Genomic DNA, 21560 nt, shown 5'->3' on the forward strand with positions numbered 1-21560 from the left:
GAAATTTTTGAAATTGTCAAAAAAAAAATTGAAATGCAGAGTCGGCGGTTTTGTTTTGTGGACGTGCTTGCCCCCCTTGTCTATCACCGGCTAAGCGAGTTTCTCTCTCGTTTGTCTTTCCTCGGCAGTTTCACTTTGGTGACAGTGTTGCTTTCTTTCAGCTTCATGCTGTAGCCTTGTACTTCTTTCTTCTTCTGACTCGTTAACTTGGAGCTGCCTTGCTGGCTCTTTGAGCTTCATGTTGTAGCCACGCACTTCCGGAGAGACAGACACACACACACTTCCACGCATAGACGTTTTTATATAAGATTATCCAGCCATCCATCCATTTTCCAACTCGCTATATCCTAACACAGGGTCACGGGGGTCTGCTGGAGCCAATCCCAGCCAGCACAGGGTGCAAGGCAGGAACCAATCCCGGGCAGGGGGGCACACACACACACACACACACACCCACAAAGCACACACTAGGGACAATTTAGGATCGCCAATGCACCTAACCAGCATGTCTTTGGACTGTGGGAGGAAACTGGAGCACCCGAAGGAAACCCACGCAGACACGGGGAGAACATGCAAACTCCACACAGAGAGGACACAGGAAGCGAACCCAGGTCTCCTTACTGCGAGGTAGCAGCGCTACCACTGCGCTACTGTGCTGCAGTTATTTATAGTATATTATATAACAATCATCTAGAATAATCAGAAGCAACCATCTGTGCCAAGTTGAAAAGATATTATGATGGTGGAAGTTTGGTGACCTACTGACAATCTGGTAAGGCAAGGTTGATATCCCTGTTTGACCAGGGTAGACTAGTTGGTGCAAATTCCTGTCTTTCAAGGGTGTGTTTCTAAAACTGGGAAGGGAGATACAGGAAAGCCTCATTTAGATTATTAAAACAAGCAGTATGAACAAATTTGTAAGGTGCACAGTTTAGTTCCCACAATGAGAAAGTCACTCAACTTGCTTCTAATGTAAACCATTGTAATGCAATTCTGCACCGTGTGAAATAGTGCGGCCTGGACACAGACAGGCAGACACATTTAAAGCCATCACCACACGTTTATTTACACTATTATTATATTTAGTTCCTAAGTGCACCGCCACCAAACCCCCACAGTCTCCCAAAGTCCTAGGCTTCACTTAGCCACCTCTCTTTCTCTCTTCTCACTCTCTTCTCACACTCCAGGCCTCTCCTCGCCGCCTCCTCTCCGACCTCATCCACCTCCTCACCCAACTCCAGCCTTGATTGAAGGGAGGCGGCCCCTTAAATAGGCAGGCGGCTGATGACCACACCCGGCCACCTGCCACAATACTCCTCCGCACGCTGAGACCCCACGGTCATCCCACGAGGACAAATTTTCCTCGGCGGCAGGTCAATACATCCCAGCCTAGGGCCTGGACCTACAGAATAAAAAGAAAAACAAGGGGCAGAGACGTTGCCCTGATGCGGCGCCTTGGCGCGCTTCCTCCGTGCTTGGGCCAACGCTCTCCACTCTGTCCGGCACCCAGATTCTCTCTTTCTCGGCCTCCCTATCTGAAATTTCCATGGTCCTCACGACGGGAACGCCAACTGGAGCACACTCACGTTTCGCCTCCCAGCCTGCGGCCCTTCGTGGGACATGTGCACCCAGCAACACGTCCTCCCATATCGGAGGAGTCAGCTTTCTTCCTCCGACTCCTCCTCTTACTTTGGGATGCTGCGACGGTTCGGATCTACCTATAGGAAAAGGACAGACCCTGCCCCGCCGGCGTCCGTAGCTTTACGGGGGCGGTCCTACTCACCGTCCTCACTGTGCTCCTCCGGTCAGAAGTTCCAGCGCTGCGCCATTCCTCTTTCGCCAGCGGCGCTTGTTCTGGCGCGGCGGCCGTCCCCTCTGATCCTTGCGTCTCCGCCCGGAGGGCACATCGCTCAGGTGGCGGCAATCCCGCAAGCAGAAGGCATCTCTCCAACTGCTGTAGAATCGCCGCCAGGGAGAGAAAGTCAGTCGACAGTGCGCTTACCTGACAAGCAGCGCCACTCACCGACTGCTTTCTATGGGCCCTTTCCTCCGGCCCATTCGGGTTTCTGGCTGGCATGGGATGGACATTCCCTGGTCCCGCCTCCATCCAATCGCTGGCGGGCACACAGGACACGCTATCCAACCCCGTGCCTGTCGCAAGGAGGGACTTCTGGTCGGTGGCCATCTCGTCCTCCTTCCTCACATGGGGATGAGACTCCAGGCAGCTCTGCAGCTGCTGCGGCTGTCGTAGCTGCAGCCCTTCCTTCTCGGCAGCTCCTCTTGCTGCCGCCGTGTCCTTGAGCTGCCCCTGCAACACATAGTCCAACGGCGAACCGCTAATGGTCCGCGACACACTCTGTACCTGCGGGGTTGGGTGCACGCCGCCCCTGTGGCATGTGGGTGAGCTCCCCTGTTGTGCTGGGCCATTCACAGACATTTTTAACAATACAGGTCCCTGCGCAGGTTCGAATCCTGCCGACTACGCCACTGTGAAATAGTGCGGCCCGGACACAGACAGGCAGACACATTTAAAGCTATCACCACACGTTTATTTACACTATTATTATATACAGTTCCTAAGTGCACCGCCACCAAACCCCCACAGTCTCCCAAAGTCCTAGGCTTCACTTAGCCACCTCTCTTTCTCTCTTCTCACTCTCTTCTCACACTCCAGGCCTCTCCTCGCTGCCTCCTCTCCGACCTCGTCCACCTCCTCACCCAACTCCAGCCTTGATTGAATAGAGGCGGCACCTTAAATAGGCAGGCGGCTGATGACCACACCCGGCCACCTGCCACAATACTCCCCCGCATGCTGAGACCCCAGCGGCGCGTCCCACGAGGACAGATTTTCCTTGGCGGCAGGTCAATACATCCCAGCCTAGGACCTGGACCTACAGAATAAAAATAAAAAGAAGGGGCGGAGACATTGCCCTGATGCAGCGCCTCGGCACGCTTCCTCCGTGCTTGGGCCAACGTTCTCCGCTCTGTCCGGCACCCCGATTCTTTCTTTCTCGGCCTCCCTATCCGAAATTTCCGTGGTCCCCGCCACGGGACCGCCAACTGGAGCACACTCACGTTTCGCCTCCCAGCCTGCGGGTTTTCTCTCTGCCTCGGCAGAGGGCGGCCCTTTGTGGGACACGTGCACCCAGCAACATGTCCTCCCATATCGGAGGAGTCAGCTTTCTTCCTCTGACTCCTCCTCTTACTTTGGGACGCCGCGACGGTTTGGATCTGCCTATAGGAAAAGGACAGACCCTGCCCCGCCGGCTTCCTTAGCTTTATGGGGGCGGTCCTACTCACCGTCCCCGCTGTGCTCCTCCGGTCAGAAGTTCCAGTGCTGCGCCGTTCCTCTTTCGCCAGCGGCGCTTGTTCTGGCGCAGCGGCCGTCCCCTCTGATCCCTGCGTCTCCGCCCGGAGGGCATATTGCTCAGGTGGCGGCAATCTGGCAAGCAGAAGGCATCTCTCCAACTGCTGTAGAATCGCCGCCAGGGAGAGAAAGTCAGTCGATGGTGTGCTTACTTGACAAGCAGCGCCACTCGCCGACTGCTTTCTATGGGCTTTACAGGTTGTGGCAGGTGGCCGGGTGTGGTCATCAGCCGCCTGCCTATTTAAGGGGCCGCCTCCTCTCCGACCTCGTCCACCTCCTCACCCGACTCCAGCCTTGATTGAAGGGAGGCGGCCCCTTAAATAGGCAGGCGGCTGATGACCACACCCGGCCACCTGCCACAACCTGTAAAGCATCCTGGAATGGCATTTGTATCAGAAACAATCTAATATAAAGCACACTTTTTGCTAACTTGCTGGAATGAGTAAAATCTGGTAAAGACATGATTCAAGTGGAAGTGAGGCACACCTCTCCAATTTATTTATTTTGCACTTTTAAAAGTATGTCATATTTACAGTATGTGAACTGATATAAATTTTAGTTGACTTTTAAGTAAAAGATGTTTAAATTCAGCCTTCATTAAGTAGTAAATTTAAACCAAGTAAATGAGAGATGCAATAACTGATATCAAACAGCATATGGCAACTTCAGGCCACTTAAAAGTAACCCTGTACTTCTGTCACATGACAAGTGATTAATTACATCACTACATGGGAGTTAATAAAAGAGAATTATAAGTTAAACCATGAATTTGACTTGGGGCAAAGATCCACTAACAGACAGTGAAAGAGATCATGAAAGACAGAAAGCGAGAGAGAGAGATATGTTGACAGCCTGTTATTCTAGGAATTTACAAGTAAGTTGCCAATCTAATGTAGCAAGAAGCTGGGAATAATATCTCTGAAAACTCAAGGACATGGACAGAGGTATGGTCTCACATGAACAAGAACTTGCTTGTTTAAGTTTTGAATTAATTTCCCTGTGTATTCTGTTCTGCTGAAATAATTATATTCATTTAACCTGTTGAGCCAAAAATAAACTGAGATCCCTGGTCACATACAATAGAAGCTTGGAAATCACTTGTTTTGAATATTTTAGTGATGAAATATCAGCCAGTTCACTAGCTGTGGTTTATTTATATAAAACAAAAAAGTTTTGATAATTGGCCCGTGCAGGCACAAGAGTAATAGTGAACCCTGGAGAAAGAGGAAGATCAGTAGTGAAATCCAGGAAAATATGTCTTCTGGGTAAATTAAGGTTGTAACTAGCACACATGAACACTTGAATCATTGAGGTCTTAATTCATGGTAGGCCACCAAAAATGTCTTAACTAATTCTTTAGTTTTTAAGCTTTCTTGGTGGACTACGATATTGGATTCATGCCATCTTTGCACTACCTGTTTCTGAAAGGCCTTCATAAGAAAAATTGTATTTTTGAGCACAATTAAGTTGTGAGAAATTAATCTATTAAATAACCTTGGAGTCTGCATCCTCAATAGTGGTTATAAACTTTTCAGCAGGATTTATAGGGTCTATTTCCACTGCTTAGTAGCTGTAGTAATACTAGTATTGTCACATGTGTAATGAAGTTCCCATTTATATGCTTGATCAACATGTGACACAAATTCTTGCATAAGTTTAATAATGGTCAATATGGAAAGATAAAATTTAAACAGATAATACTAAAGACTACTCAACATGTTAAAGATTTATTCTCTTAGCAGTTCTGAAATGAATAAGGTTTTCATGGGCAATAAAGATGAAAAATGGTAACACAGCCCCATCCAAAAATTGCCTCCATTCTCCCATCGTTAGCTTTATTGCCAACATCGAAATTTCTTTCAGCACTACTTAATTCCTTAGGTAAAAACACAATAATGATGCTTCTGTTTTTTAATGATGTTGTTGGGACTGAACCAGCCCAAATTCAAAAGAAGATTGTTAACTCTAAAATTAAACATTTGCAAAATACTTACATGTATTTTAATATGCTAAATGCTGTTTGTGCCTCACCAAACAATATACATTTATCCATTTGTGTTGTCTTTGGCTCCTTGCAACTTACCGCACTTGCCCAAAATGGGCTTTTTATAATAGGAGAGAAAATGGGGATGTTATCTGTCCACATAAGGATATCTTGAAAAATATGATTAAAAGGTAGTACCAGAGCATTTGCAAATGCATATGACATCACCAACTATTCAAGAAGTTTCACTTTCAAGAATTCTCAATAAATTATCAGATCTATGTAGAGTTACAATAGATTCTGACGAGGCAAAAATTGGGAAATGGACCAGGAAATGACAGCTAAACGTAGACAAATCAAACAGTGGTCGAAAGCAAGAAGCCAACAAAAATCCAATGTAAAATATCAGAATCTTAGTAAAAAAAAACTTTCAAAGTTCTAACTCCCAAAACTGATTTTTAATTGCACACTCAAAAGCAAAACCTTGGTGCTAGAAACAATACACCTCCGTCTTAAGGAGCAGTGTCCTGATTATGTCATGCATTGTACTTCAGGTGGTTATGTGGAAGGAATGGAACACCAATGTTAAGAACAATATGGCCTTGGACATGCAAACTACAAGCAAAATATTGGTGTCCGCCTTCAGTACCGAATACAAAATTGTGGTGAAGTAAGGCCAAAAAGATGATGACTAAAATGAGATCTTTAAAATGAATACAAAAGTGCATAAACTGTGCAAAAATGGATTATGTGTCTTTATTCACAATCTGAACGAGGAACAAAGAGATTAATGGTAGTGAATAATGATTTTGCTCAGATCCCTAAAAGCAATACATGGACTCAACTAACCATATTTTTTCTCTTTTAAAAAGGATCTTGTGTCAATAGGGCTCTTTGATAGGCTGATAAAACACAAATCTCTTTGAATGTATTCATCTATTTCTTTACTTTAAGTGTAGATAATGGATATAACATTCCCTTAGGTAATGATGTCCCAGATAAAAATGAATAGCACAGTCATAACTCCACTCAGGAGGCAACAATCAATCTAATCATGCTAGTTGTGGTAACTTCTAAAAGATCCAGCCAGAACAGGTGAATGGTTTTTTAGCTCTTTCTATACAGTTTTTATCTTATTTGTTTCCCAATTGAATAATGGATTATGAGTTTTTAACCATGGCTAATTTAAGTGATCTTTGGTAATGAAAAATTATCATCAAAATCTAATTCTTTTACTTATGGCACGTTCCTACTCTCATGGAGCAAGTCAGTTTGATTTATTTATTCTCAACTGTGGATGTATTAAAGTGGTACTGATGCTGACTTCACTGACAAGACAGGAAAATAATTAATTTTGCTGGAAAGCAAATCTTTTCTGAAGGTGCTGGTTACGGCAGCCTTTTCAGCAGCTCCATGTATGACTGTATATGTATGTGTACTTTTCTACTTTTATTTTTCTATTTTTATTTATTGATCACTCCTACATAGTTATTGTCTGTTTTTTTTTCACCTGTATTATTATCATTCTTTAATTTAATATTATTTATTGTATCAGTATGCTGCTGCTGAAGAATGTGAATTTCCCATTGGGATTAATAAAGTATCTATCTATCTATCTATCTATCTATCTATCTATCTATCTATCTATCTATCTATCTATCTATCTATCTATCTATCTATCTATCTATCTATCTATCTATCTATCTATCTATCGAAGATGGTGTGTTTTTCATAATGTGCAGTATTTGTCTTACTCTAAATTGGAGCCAGTCTACAGTATCCAATTAAATAATGTACCTGTCATTTTAGATGTGTGAGGAAAACCTACAGAGACATGGAGAACCCGTGTAAACTCCACAAAACAATGACTGGGCATAGGATTCAAAATAAATACGGTGCTGGCAAAAGAATAATCAAAGCAAAGTAGTTGCATGAGCAGGAAAATTGACACATTTGATGGAGAATATCTGTCTGAGTCTTTGCCAAGGCCGGATATGACACAAATCAAGAAATTAGAGACTAACAAAATAATAAATGCAAGGGAAGGATGATCACAGAAAGTGTTCAAAGTGTCATTTAAACATAAAACAATAGACCTGGTGGACTCTACAAACATAGAACCACCTGTTAAATAAATGTGGCACCTAAAGCACATTCTCACCATTAAAAAGATTCACAATATTCAATTTGCACATTCCATATCTTTTCTCCACTATCTCTGGCCTTTCCTTCCCCTTTAATTTAGCCCTTGCACAGCTCTCTTCCTTACCCAAAGTTCAAAGACATTGTTGATAGAGGGGGATTTGAAGCCCTAGCCATGACCCGTATTTTGGGTATATTTCAAAAACAGCTTCCAGGGTCCAGACCAATTTACGTAAACCCTGAGGCTATTCAAGTAGAGCAGCCTGTAAGGGGCTCTGATGTCCCTGTGGTCATGCATCAAAGTTCATTGGCCAGTTAATCCTCAGGTCCGCTGTCCATTCCAATGACTAACAGAATGCCACAGCATACAGAGCCACCTTTGTCAAGCTGGATAAACATACCATTTATTTGGTATGGGGCATAGTCCCATCTAGTGATGGCAGCACAGTTCCAATGGCATGATTACAAGTGTTGCTGGTTTCAGTGATCTTTCTGCCAGTGCTTCTGCATAACATTAAATTGCTCACATCCCAGTCCAGGCCGTAACTTTACAAAGTTTTTTTATTTTGCTCCCCTGTATGTACATGCTCATGTGATATTCAAGATACTGAAACATTTAAGATTTTCTAAACAACAAAATAGCATATTTACTAGAAACACATAGACCTCTGGTTGCCACTTTTCCATTTTTCCATGTGTTTCAATGTCCTTTCATCTTATTTCTTGTTCTTCATCACTGGAGCATCTCCTGTGCTTGGTTTGACACTCAGGAGATGTTACTGCTGGAGTTCTTTTTTGTGCCATCATGGTGTGTAGCACTGTATTTGCGATAATATCAATCACTTTAGTATGAGGACAGAAGCATACCTTTGGCTATCTTTGCTGTGCATACATTCTGCATACTGTACTTGACATCTAGCAGATAGCTAGCTGTTGCTCTTCATCTTCCTATGAGTGGCCTCAGAAATGTACTTCACATTCAGCAGATGTCGCCACAGTTTTTTTCCTTTCTTCCATGTCACAATATCAGGCAGTTTGCCATAAGAAAGATGCCGATTTCATTGTGGAGGTTGATGCAACACATTTTTTTTTGCCTCACCAGCTTGTATTACTTCTTATGCTTTCAGTTAAGATCAATACAAAGGTTCAAGCACAAATGGCTCCCTAGTAAACATGTGATAGATGGACACAGCCTCTGTCTGATACTATGGAGAGAGAGAGGTTAGGAGCATGCGCTGATACAGAGCATTGCCGCACCCACCACATGACAAACCAACTTAGGATCCTGGATTAGGACCTGAGTGCAGCCATGCGACAGGTGGCACCTCAGCACCACACTAGTTCAGATGGGATGAAACAAGTGTGAGGTTTTTTATGGTGGCTGGAGTGCCAATTCTGCCACCAATCCCCAGGTTTTTCCCAGCAGACTGGAGGACCTGCTTGCAGGGCTGGATGCAGGCTAATATCTTACCCATGATGGAGCAATTGCAGGTTAAGGGCTTTGCTCAAGGCCCAAAGAAGTAGAGTCACTTTTGGCGTTTACAGGATTCGAACCGGCAACCTTCCGATTGCCAGTGCTGATCCCTAGCCTCAGTGCCAGACTCCGCGCTCTGAACTTTACTGTAATTTGTAGAAAACAGAAATCAACTTATTCAATGTACTCCTTACCCCTATTTCTATGCATCCATTTCCTGAAACTTCAGACAAAATTAGAAAAAAAGATTAAAAGTTAGTCCAACAAATTCACAAAGCTTGCTGAAATCTATCTATCAAATGCATTGACTAATAACAAACCTCATTAAAGACTCCTAAATAAACCATTCCAATCTGAAAACCCTTTCCAGCAGGGTAAAAAGGACAAACACAGCTACTGTACTAAGACATTTCCTTCCTGACTTATTCTTGTAACACAGTGTGAAACTGTGAACATGATGGCCCCTTTGTAATATTATGTGCGGGCAATTCCTGAATTAAGAGACAGGAGCAACTCATCATCTTACTGCTCATTCAAATTGTTATACTGTATCAATGGTCCTCCATCTTCATATACCGTATATACTCGAGTATAAGCCGACCCGAATATAAGCATCTAATTTTACCTACAAAAACTGGACAATGGGTCTTTTAATTTCTGGTACATGCTTCCTCAGTTGGTTTGCCCAGTTGATTTCATACGAGGGACCCTATTGGCAGATGGCTGAGAAGCTACCCAATCAGAGCACGTATTATGTATTAAATAAAACTCCTCAAATATATTGTGAGCAGGAGGGCTGTTCGCACCCCTAGAGGATATGGACGCTCCTCAAAAAACGCTGAAAGACTACCTTCACATTGCTCCCTTCCTTGCTGGGCTTACTTGTTACTTTGTTGCGAGATATGCTTCCCGCACGGTGCTTCGCATACTTAAAAGCCCAAACAGCCCTATTGATTTTTGATTGTTTGCTTTTCTCTCTCTCTCTCTCTCTCTCTCTCTCTCTCTCTCTCTCTCTCTCTCTCTCTCTTCCATTCTCTGCTCCTGATGCACACTCCTTTGAAGAGGAAGATATGTTTGCATTCTTTTAATTATGAAATGGAACTCTCATCTCTGTCTTGTCATGGAGTACATTTAAACTTTTGAAAAAGAGACAAATGTTTGTTTGCAGTGTTTGAATAAAGTTCCTGTCTCTCTACAACCTCCTGTGTTTCTGTGCAAATCTGTGACCCAAGCGTGACAATATAAAAATAAACATATAAACATATTGTTTTTACTTCGTGGATTTTCACCTTTCGCAGGGGGTTCTGGAAAGCAACCCCCGCAATGGAGGAGGGATCACTGTATAAGCCTAGGGTGGGAAATGCAGCAGCTACTGGTAAGTTTCAATAATCAAAATAAATACCAATAAAATTACCGTACATTAATTGAGGCATCAGTAGGTTAAATGTTTTTGAGTATTTATTTCAAAGAAAAACAGTAAACTAGCTCTGTAAGTGGAGAAGAGGGTCAACAAAAACAATATGGTATCTCTCTTGCTCGCTGTCTCTCATGCGCGTGTGTGTGTCTCTCTCTCACGCGGGCGTGTCTCTCTCTCTCTCGCGTGTGTCTCTCTCATGTGCGTGTGTCTCTCTCGTGCACACGAGCGTGTGTGTGTACTGTACACTCCAGCTTTCTATCAGGTTGGCGGGGGCAGTGGGACCTGACTCGAATATAAGCCAAGGGTGACGTTTTTCAGCACATTTTGGGTGCTGAAAAACTCGGCTTATATTCAAGTATATACGGTTCATTTTTTCTCAATTAAATGACAGGGAAGGCAAAGGGTTTGTTCCTGCCTTGAACCCAATGGTGCTGGAAAGGTTTCCAGACACTTCACAATGATAAATTTTAATTATGACGTATAAAAAATGTGATAAGTGAATATCCAAATCTGTTATGGAACTTTTGCTGTCACTCAAAGGGTATCTTGTTTATAAATTTAGTGCAGTGATATATACAACAGTGGAGAATCAATATGAATCAGCATACTTTTATAACAGAGAGCACAGCATTGTTAGGCTCATGAAGAAACAAAGACTATCCCAGCAGCATCAGACACAAGACAGGAACCAAGGGTCCCAGTCCATCACAGAGCCCTGTCATGTACTCAATCAACCTCACTGTCCCATGGGGCATATTTAGAATTACCAGTTAGCCAAGTCTAAGAAGTTGCTAGGCACCTCAGCCTTTAGAGCTCTTTATACTGATAATATGTTTGCACCTTTTGAATAACTATGTTGTAAATGTGGAATTCCCTCTAAAATTCTTCTTTTTTACAAGTTTCGAACTTCGTAGTAAATAATTTGCCTAACTCTCCTAATGAATCACCACCATACTCAAAAATATTCTAAATAGTAAAGAAAAAAATACTGACAGCACTTCCAAACTTCCACTTTTGGCAATGCTGGGAAAGAGACCTCTCTATCAACACCTCAGACAAGGAGTGGAAGTCGATAATTTACAACATTCATCCTTTATCAGTTTGTTCAAAACACACTGTAATTCAGCTGACAATTTTACACTGGACACATCCCTCCTAAATAAAATTATCTAAAAATGTCAGGGATTGGACTCTGATTGTGAAAATTGACAGATATCGTTGGCCTCACTTAGGCATATGTTTTGGTAGTGTCCAAAATTACAGCCATTTTATGAAAAGATTTTCTCTTATCAATCAGCTAGTATAGGATGTACGATCTGCATAAATCCTCTTACTCCAGTCTTTGGTGTTATTTCACACGAGTTTAGACTATCTGGTGATAAGTTGACCATTATATTCATTACTACATTGTTAACTTGTCAACTAATTCTGCTCCGTTAGAAGAAGTTTGAAAGCACCCTCTGTAACTCATTGGGAAAATTATATTTAATATTATCTGAAACTAGAAAGGAAACACACATTTTCCTTGCATGGAAGCAGAGCTTCTTTAGAATTTGGCAAAATTTAATTTATGTTTTTCTAAAATATGGTTGCTGAGCTCCTGCCTGTGTTTCTGCTAAACTCCTGTGATTTTATTTAAAAAGAGGCTGTATAACACGGTGGGCTGTTCTTTTTTTTACTAATTAGCTCTTGGTTGTGGGCAAGGTTGTGGGTTAGGTTATGTGTTAGGTTATGAGTTTTAGCGGAGTTTCTGTGAAATATGGAATGACCTACATTGATGGATTAAAGACCAGAAGTCCACATGACCGACATCATCAAGTCCTTCCATGAGAACCCTGAATACAATGAGGACTGATTGATGTCATTTATGTTAGGTAGAATGCCCAGAGGGGACTGGGTGGTCTCGTGGCCTGGAACCCCTGCAGATTTTATTTTTTCTCCAGCCGTCTAGAGTTTTTTTGTTTTTTTCTGTCCTCCCTGGCCATCGGACCTTATTTTTATTCTATGTTAATTAGTGTTCTCTTATTTTAATTCTTATTTTGTCTTTTTTTCTCTTTCTTCATCATGTAAAGCACTTTGAGCTACATTATTTGTATGAAAATGTGCTATATAAATAAATGTTGTTGTTGTTGACTTCTTTAAATCTTGTAGTTTTGTTTAACTGACACTTATATTTCATTGTCAAATTATATAACTTTTTTGTAATGCATACATTTGGAACAAATACAAAATTAAAAAATAGAAAATGATTCACAAATTAGCCTGACATGCATGTCTTTGGGAGGAAGACTTGAGTATAAAGTGAAAAAGCCATTTAAACACAGGAAGAAAGTGCAAACTCCAGGCAGTGACCCTGGATACGGGACTTGTGAAGCACCAGACTAATCCCTGCTCCACTGTGCCAACCCTGATAATGAACAAAGTGCTATACTTGTGTGAAAAGCTACACATTTAATTTATAGATTTGGCAGATTAAACATCATGATTACATTGACAAAGCTGGTTGGGTAATTGCACTGTAGTTTCCAGACTAACTTTTTGTCAATCATTTTGGTTATTTTATGGAAAACTACTCTACCCAATACAACAGCAACCAAGAAACTTTTGCCTAGAGTGTAAGTGACACATAGTCATTTTGTTTGTTAAAATTTATCTGAATAATCACATTGTATAATTTTCATGGTGGTTCTAAAATTTTTCACAGCTCAGGCTTTTATATACTTTCAGAAAATAAGTGGTTGGTGCACTACATGCTGTATGCACTTTTTCCTTTAACTCTTTGATGCTGCCTGTTGAAGGTTAAGTTAATGCTTTTGGCATAACACTTACTGGAGACTGCTGATTTATCAAGCCAGTTTTTTCAAAAGAGGGTAAAATAAATTAACATCTCTATTGGATTGTAGGCAGCAGGGTAGGGTTAAGCCTTATTGAGCAACATCAAAAAGCTCGCTTGAGCAGTTGTTCATGATATTTCACTCCATGAAATTATCAGATACTTGAACTCAACAAAGATGAGTTAAGAAGTGGCCATTTTTGTAGTGAACATGAATTAAGACAAGAGGCAAAAACATTGCTTCACGCCTGGCCATAAATGCTTTTTTTTAATGATGATATACGAGAAAATTGGTGAAAACTAAACAATTAAAAGGGCGTAATTGACACATGGCTCTCATTTATTTAATTTATAAGTATATTGTAAATACTGCTAATTTATTTGGGACACAAAACCTTGTTTGACTCATGATTAAATACACTGAATTAATTTTTCATTTCCATGTACAATATTTTATGCAATTTGTTCTCATATATTTCTGAACGCAAAACAAGTCAACAAGCAAAGATTTTGCCCCGCAGTATCCAATTATACTGTCAATAATTTCTAAGAAATCATTTTCTTCAGAAGTTTTGCTTCGTTCCATTACTTAGCCAAGTATGTCAATTAAGATGCCTCTGGCGGTTTATCTTTTCCAGCTATACTGTTTTATTTCTTACAGCCTTTTCATAAGGCATGATTTTAACAATGAATCACTTGTTGCATTTTAATGTGCTCTGTGTAAGGGCTCAATAGCCCTCGTCAGGATGAATGACAACAATACATTCATATTGGATTGACAGCATTGACTTTTTGAAGCACTTTCTAAGGTTATAAAAATATCCATCTCAAATCCATCTGTCAGTCTGTCCTTCCATCTCTCCATCCATCAATCCATCTAAAATATAAAACAAAGAATGTCTTCTCATAGGAGTGGGCATAAAACATGATAAATAGAGGTAAATGTTGGGACTCAATGGAGTCTCAAAAGTTTTCTTATACTCTTAAACTCTAGTACATGAAGATATTGTAGAGAAAAACAGCAGCGTTTTATTATGCACAGTTTGGTAAACACTTCCATTGATTTTTTTTTCCAATTGTCATTTGTATACATATTAATGTATAGTGTTAGGGTGACCAGATAAGCAGACAAGTCAAGGAATCAAGGAAAGGTTGGGGTATCACACTGGTAACCCTTTTGAATTGCAACAAAATTGAGAGCTGACAATGGATCAAACAAAAAAGTAACAAATCAAGGCGTTAGCACTGGAGTAGGCTTACAGGAGCTCTGGTGTGGGGTTTTCTCTGGATTTTGGGGGTAGGGTCAGTTGTCCTCCTTGTGCATTTTTACGCTACCAGAGCCAGGAAGGTGGTCCCGAGATGTGCATGTGTGACAATATATAAACAAAGATCTTATCAGAATATTTAACTTGGTCCTGATCCTTATTGTTAAGCTCTGTGTTCAATAACCTTAAACACCACAATATGTTTGCGATACTTCAGCAGTGTACGATTCCACAATATGTTTGTGCTATAGCAATACCTTGTAGTGTAACACCATAATGAGACTTTCATAGTATTCCTACAGCCTTTGGCGGCGTCAAGCCCATAATTATTGTGAATCTGATGTTCCAGTGCCTCTGCATCAGTCTTTTCTAAACACAGAGAATAGTAACCTGTTTATAACAGTGCAATAAGGCCATGGATGGAAGGAGTCTCAGAAGCCTTAATGATACCAAAATAGGTAGAGGAATGAGGGAGTTTCTGGCACCTTCTTTTTAAACTAATTTTAAATGTGAAGGGCCCACCTTCAGTTGGAGTCGGCCTGCTTTGGCTCTTTCCAATAGGTTGTGTTCCCATCAGTTTCTTCCATAGCTACTTCAAAGCAGTGAGTTTCCTCTACAGAATTTACATCTTGCACACCTTTCTATAGTCCATGCCACCTCAGCATGTGTGAAACACAGCAAATACTGCATAGGAATGGTGGGCAACCCCACCTTTATTATACATTTTAAGAGACGTTGATTGTAATGTAGATACATCTCCTTCTGCAGGCCCATTTAACTAGTAGCCCATGGCCCAAATCTGGCATGTTTAATTTTTTCAATGGCCTTGTGTGTCTGCTGGTCAATAAGTAACAATAACTTTCCGAAGTCTAGTGTATGAGCTGTGATGTGTGAGTCCCCATCTTGCACCCCAAAACACGAGGCTGAGTCTCAGTACTTTAGCAAAACCAGCTGTTTTCATCTTGAAACAGGAACAGCAGGGTTATTTATTGTAGCTGGATCTACCGCTCTCTTTTATATAGACACAGCAATCAGGCAGGGTCGTGGCCAGGTTAGAGGCCAAGTAATTCTGTTTCCTGCGTTTATAATGTTCCTTACATCACCCATTGACGACAAGCGCTTATAGCACGACCTCAGTTGGCTTGGATTTACTTTCGCGGTGAGCTTCAATGAAGAAACTGTCTTCTACAGACGTGGCGCTCGCGCTTTGGGGCACTCTTTGGTATGTCATCCAATTAGGGGGAATCGCAAAAAAGTTTAGAAACCTCACGGAGCCAATTAGAAAACATAGATTGTACAAATATGTCCTATTAAGGCTTCCTTTGGTTTTAGAAAGGAAAAAGAAATGCAATTTACATTTTAATTGTTCACTATTGGATGCAAAATAACAGTGCCCACCCCTAACCCCAGTAGAAAAAAAATGTGCATCTTGTCATTGAATTTTACATAGAGAATTTGTGTTAACAGATTTGTATTTTCATGTAATGAGCTATTGAATGATAGCTAATTGAACATGTTTCTTTTCAAAGTGAAAAAAACAAAAGATTGATAGCAAAAACTGTCAGTTCCAAGTTTACTAGACTGACAAATACTTATTCACTTTACTGAACACCACAAGTGTTTTTCCGGTGTGTTTATTGTTTAATGAAAGCACGGCTTTGATGAAAGAGTACAATGTGATGAAGAGATACTACACGTAGCAGTATGACTTATCTTCAATCCATTTTTCAGGGTGATCAAAGGAGTGCAGACACTTTTAGCATCTTTGCAAGAGAATTACAAGTCCCTTGATCATTTTTGTATGGAATGGAAGTGACCCACAATCACTGCCCTGTATGTAGATTGGATGCTGGCCAGACACAAGAGGCTTATTACAGACTTAGAGACTGTTAAATACTGCATGCTAACTATTGTAGATGAGGTGATTGGTGACAAAAAAGTTAGGGAAAGTGTGGTTTCCTACATTGAAAAGGTGCCCATCCCCAAAGCATCTACTCTTCATAGAGTGGAACAATGTTTGGGTAAAGCTTTTGGGGGCTCTTTTAAAACAATGAGGTAATGTCAAATGTGGTTGATGAGTCAACAGATCGCAGTGACATTGCAGAGTGATGCATTATTGTGAGATTTTTTGAAGAAGTGCACTTCCAGGAAGAACTTCTTGGACTTACACAGAAGGTTGTACTTCGGGTGAGGTGATTTTTCAAAAGATTATCTAATTTGTTGTTGAGCATGAACTTGATCTGCAAAAGTTTACCCTCTTGATTACTGACAGTGCCTCAGCTATGATCAATACAGCGTAAGGGCAGGTAGCTAAGCTATCTGTAATAGTCCCTCATATGTTGTTCAACAGTCTGTGCAAAGCTCAGTGGTGTGCTGAAGCATACAGTGGGCAATGTTACAAGTATCTTTATGCACTCAAATACCAGCCTGTAGCACTGCCTTTTTGCCAGCTGTTGGCTGACATGTCAGCAGAACATACCAATTACTCATATATTATGATGTCAGATAGCTCAGCAAGGAAGGTCCTGAATCATTTTTGTGAACTCTGTGAGGAAATTCTTGAGCGAGTATAAACGCAATCAAACTCTTAGAGCACATGCTGGACAAACAATTTATGGCAGGTGTTTGCTTTCTGTGTGACATTTTCAAACAATCTAAAATTATAGGTGCAGGAGATGTCTGTTGGTAACTTGGTGGTGCACCTTCATACATTCAAGGACAGGATAATCCATTATACAGTGCCCCTGGGGCGATTTTCAGGTTAATGACAAACCATTCCTCCATACCTTGTGAAGTCTAGTGTCTCTGGTTGCACTTTCCACTGTTATGGACCATGGGAAATACCTCATAAAATTAAGAAGTATGCACTTGACACAGTTACTTTTGTGCTGTTTCCCTGTTGTGTAGATTGGCAAGAATCTTCAATTTTCTTTCCCACTATCAAATTTTTTTGTGTAATCCCCCAGTCTGCTGCATGGGTCTACTATTTGTTCTCTCTTCTAAAAAATCTTCATCCTCATTCTCCCATCTTCCTGTGCTTGAAGAATGTAGAGTAGTCTTCCTGAAACGTGTGGAATGCGGAGCTTAGCTTACCTGTGTGAGAGGCTTCTGTCAATGAGACATCCGGCCCCACTCATCTTCAGAGCACTCTTTCATTTAAGCCTTAGTCCAGAAAAGTTCACTTTTGAAAGAGAAATAATGACAAACATTCTTTAACATTCATTGTCAGACTAAAGCCATCTTCAGTGCAAGCTATGGATCCGTTATGTAAACACCACTTGGAACCCAAGGTAACAGAATTTGTTTGGAATGGTGATGTAATGAATAGTACGGCTACCTGACAGCTCCAGAAATCCAGATTCAATTACTAGCCTGGAGATAAGCTGAATGGAATTTGCACATTCTCCCCATCACCGAATGGATTTTTTTTGTAGTGACTAGTGATAGGTTATTTAGCAACTTTAACTCTTTCGGGGCTGATGCCGACTTTTGTCAAAAGGAGGAGTTGATGATGGTAATCAACTGTAAACTGTGACAAAACCAATTGTTATGTTTTAGTTGGACTCTCGTTGCCTGACAGAAAGTTAGATTCATTGGTTTGACTGAGATTTCCTGCGCTTGCGTGAGTAGCAAAAATGGGACTGAATTCTGGCTAGAGATCAAAGCGAATGCGAAAATCACAATACCCCGCAGACGACATTTTGCCTATTATCTCTGAAATGGACTATAACTTGTTAGACTCAGATTTTGATACAAGTGATCGAAAATGAACGTGAGGTTCCAGCTTCAGCTGATTGGTCCCCAGCTAATCGTTATACTGATAATGTTCGCCAGGTAGAACTGCCACTTAACAATAATAAGAGGTAGAAACCACATTACAATGCACTGCAACCATGATCGCTGCTGCTGCTGCTGCCCCAGCCATGCGAAGACAGCCTGGCAGCAAGCCTGCTGCACATTCTTGGCAAACTGGCAGCCAGAGCATGCAGCAACAGACGCTTTATGTTAATTTCTGTGTGAAACCATTGCTTTTCAGAAACTGTTTTTTGCAAAAAATATTCAGCCCTCAAAGAGTTAAACTGGCTTTTTGTGAGTAAGAGTTTGTGTATGTATGTGTGTGTGCGTAAGTGTATCCTGTAATGACTTGGATCTCATCTTCTCCTTCTTTGCTCCAGACCTCCTTGTGTTGGACTGAACAGATTTAGGAAGTGAATGGTTGGACAGATCACACAATTATGCTGTTCCCATTGACAAATTTCTAATAGATTATTGAGTCTTCTGCACCACTTGAGTGTCCCAAAGGGTCCAGATTAATGTCAGGGCACATGGGCTGACAGCAAAATGATTCTTCCTGCAGTTCCACAGTGACATTCAGAAGTTAATATCTAAATGCATTCTTAAATCTGCCACTATGACCTTTTCCTCTAGAGGGGGAGTCTAGTTTTGCAAAAGCAGGAGTCACCAAATGCATAAATAACAATTTTATGCTTCATTATTTTTTTTGGCAAGAGCACAAAGGCATCTAAATTGTATTGAAAGTACAGTCGTTTTCATGCAGCCTGGTGTATAAAAAACATTTGAACATGAACAAGAAATTAACACAAAGTATGGAATCGCACAAGGCATCCCACAGCTGTTATTTATTAGATTACCTGCAACCCTGCTCACAATAAGCGGGTTATGAAATGAATGCATAGAATACTAGCTGTGCTACCTAGCATTGCTTGGGTGAGAAAAGGGAAAGGCAAAAAAAGTACCTATTATATATTGCCAAATGTTTTTATATTTAATTTTGTTACATTTGTACATAACTGTTATTAGTATTTGAAAGCTTCTTTTAGTATCTCATATTCTTGTGTTTTCCTTCTGCTACAAAGTGTAATGTTTTGGGAATTTTGAATGGTGCTGAATTAGTTTTTTGTACTTAATTTATGCTTAGGTATTATTTTTTATTGTAATATTTATAACATTGTCATGCTGCCTTTTTGTTTATTGTTTTCATGCATAAGGATGGCCACTTTGTGTGTTTTCTGACTTGTGTGTGTTCATAGTGACAGTGTTGTGGAACTAACGAGGTGTGACATCATCAGGCCGCTGCCATTTTTTCACTGTGACATTACCCAAAACTATAAGTTATATATCAGATGTCTGACTTGTGCAAGGAGTAACTCTGTGCCAAATGTCCAGATCTGTGGCTTGAAAAACAAAGTTGTGCATAAAGAAGAACCAAATAAACAGACACTGAGCTCTAAGGATATAGGAGTTTGGGTTTGTAAACCAAATATAAAGTTAGATAATGAGTATGTGGGTGTGCTGCCACTTCATTGATTCAACGTCCTGGTTTCAAATCCTGTATCTGGGTGTTGTCTGTATTGAGTTTTCATGTTTTTCCCATGTCTGTTTGTGTTTCTTCATGCTCTAGTGTCATTGTTTGGTTAATTGGTGTTTAAAAATTGTAGTCTGAATGTTTGTTTGTTTATGAATGACTGTGTCACTCAATGCACTTGGTGCCACTGCTCCACTGCCAATGGAGCACTGGCACTAAGATAAAGGAGCACTGGGATCATCAGGTAGAAGGGACCTTTCAGCAGATTGGCTGGCCCAGCACTGACTCAGCTGTAGAATGGCCAATAAGGGAGAGGCGGTCTGTTTTATCTGAGGCCTCCAGGACTCTGGCTGTGTCTGGTTTGTCTGATTCCTTTTCTACAACATGGCAGTGGTTCTAAAATTAACTTATGGACAGATATTGTCGTGTTTCATTTATGATAATTATTTTCTACTTTATTTTTTCTATATTTGAACAAATCTGTATCCTTTTATGTGATAATTCTGTATGTAGTATTTAGTGAGTGGTATAATCTATTACTTGTATTCTGATTTGTGTATTGCATTTACCACAATTTTTGATATCCATTGCACACCCAACTTACCTGGAATGGGTTTCTCTCTGGATTGCCTTTCCCTAGATTTCTACATAATTCTTTTAGGAGATTATTTCTTGTCTTCTCAGAGAATCAAGGCTGGGCAGGCTGTCAAAAAACAGCCCATTGAGGCTTGTGTGATTTTGAGCTGTACAAAAAATGAATTGTTGTTTTTGAGTCCTGTCCTGGGACATTTCCTGCACTGGCCCTCTTGTGTCCCAGAACCGGATTAAGCAGGTGTGAGAATTTTATGTTAATTACAAAAATATGCTAACAAATTAATGCATTTAAAGAGATGCTCTTCATAAATTTCTGTTTCCTTTGACAGTTGGGCGAACAGTGATGTTTTGACAGCTGCGTTACTGTACTTTTTTTACAAAAAGAGCTGCACTAAAACATGAGGCTGGCATCTGTATCTTTTTTAATTTCTGCAAAACGTTATGATTATTGCATTACTATGATAGAGTTAACATTAGTCTTCTGTTGATACACTAACAACAAAATGGGCAGATAGCAATAAGATGTACTGTATATACTTGCGTATAAGTCGGGTCTTGAAACCCAAAAAATCAATCATAAAATCAGACCCTGACTTATACGCCCATTCAAAAATGCTACACTTTTACACCTTCTTGCCTCCTCCAATCTCACACCAGTTTCTCAGACACATTGAATTTTATTGCAGAAGCGCAGTTACCAATTTCTTTCACCACCTCAATGACTTTTAATTTAAAACCAGCTTCTTCTTTTCTTCTGATCAAACGTTCCATCGTAGATATGGGATGCTCTTACGATAAAGGTGTATGAGAGTGTGTCATACAAAAAACACAAAACAGTGCAAACATTGCTTCAGAATAGTTCATGTATTACCGTGTGGTCACGTAGGCACAATAGAGTGCTCTGTAGTTACTCTCACAGGTGGCCGTTAGCATATCATAATCTCTTGGACCAATAGCGTGAGTTTTCCGCATTCAACTTATATGACTGACATTATAAAATACCAGAAATTATACAGTAAAATCAAGTCCCGACTTATCTACGGGAGGACTTAAACGAGAGTTTATACGGTATGTTATAATGACTACACTGCCACAACAGAAAGTCATTGTTTATGATATGAATGCACCTGTTATAAAACATAATATGCCTATATTGTC

At 40.7% G+C, this 21560-nt stretch overlaps 1 protein-coding gene across 1 annotated transcript in view; it reads left to right on the forward strand.

Annotated features, from left to right (window-relative positions):
* The window catches only part of LOC114663754 (collagen alpha-1(XXVIII) chain-like), a 179102-nt gene that overhangs the window by 15857 nt on the left and 141685 nt on the right, over positions 1-21560 (forward strand). The window lies entirely within an intron of this gene.

Source organism: Erpetoichthys calabaricus, chromosome 13 (genome assembly GCF_900747795.2).
Source record: "Erpetoichthys calabaricus chromosome 13, fErpCal1.3, whole genome shotgun sequence".
NCBI lineage: Eukaryota > Metazoa > Chordata > Cladistia > Polypteriformes > Polypteridae > Erpetoichthys > Erpetoichthys calabaricus.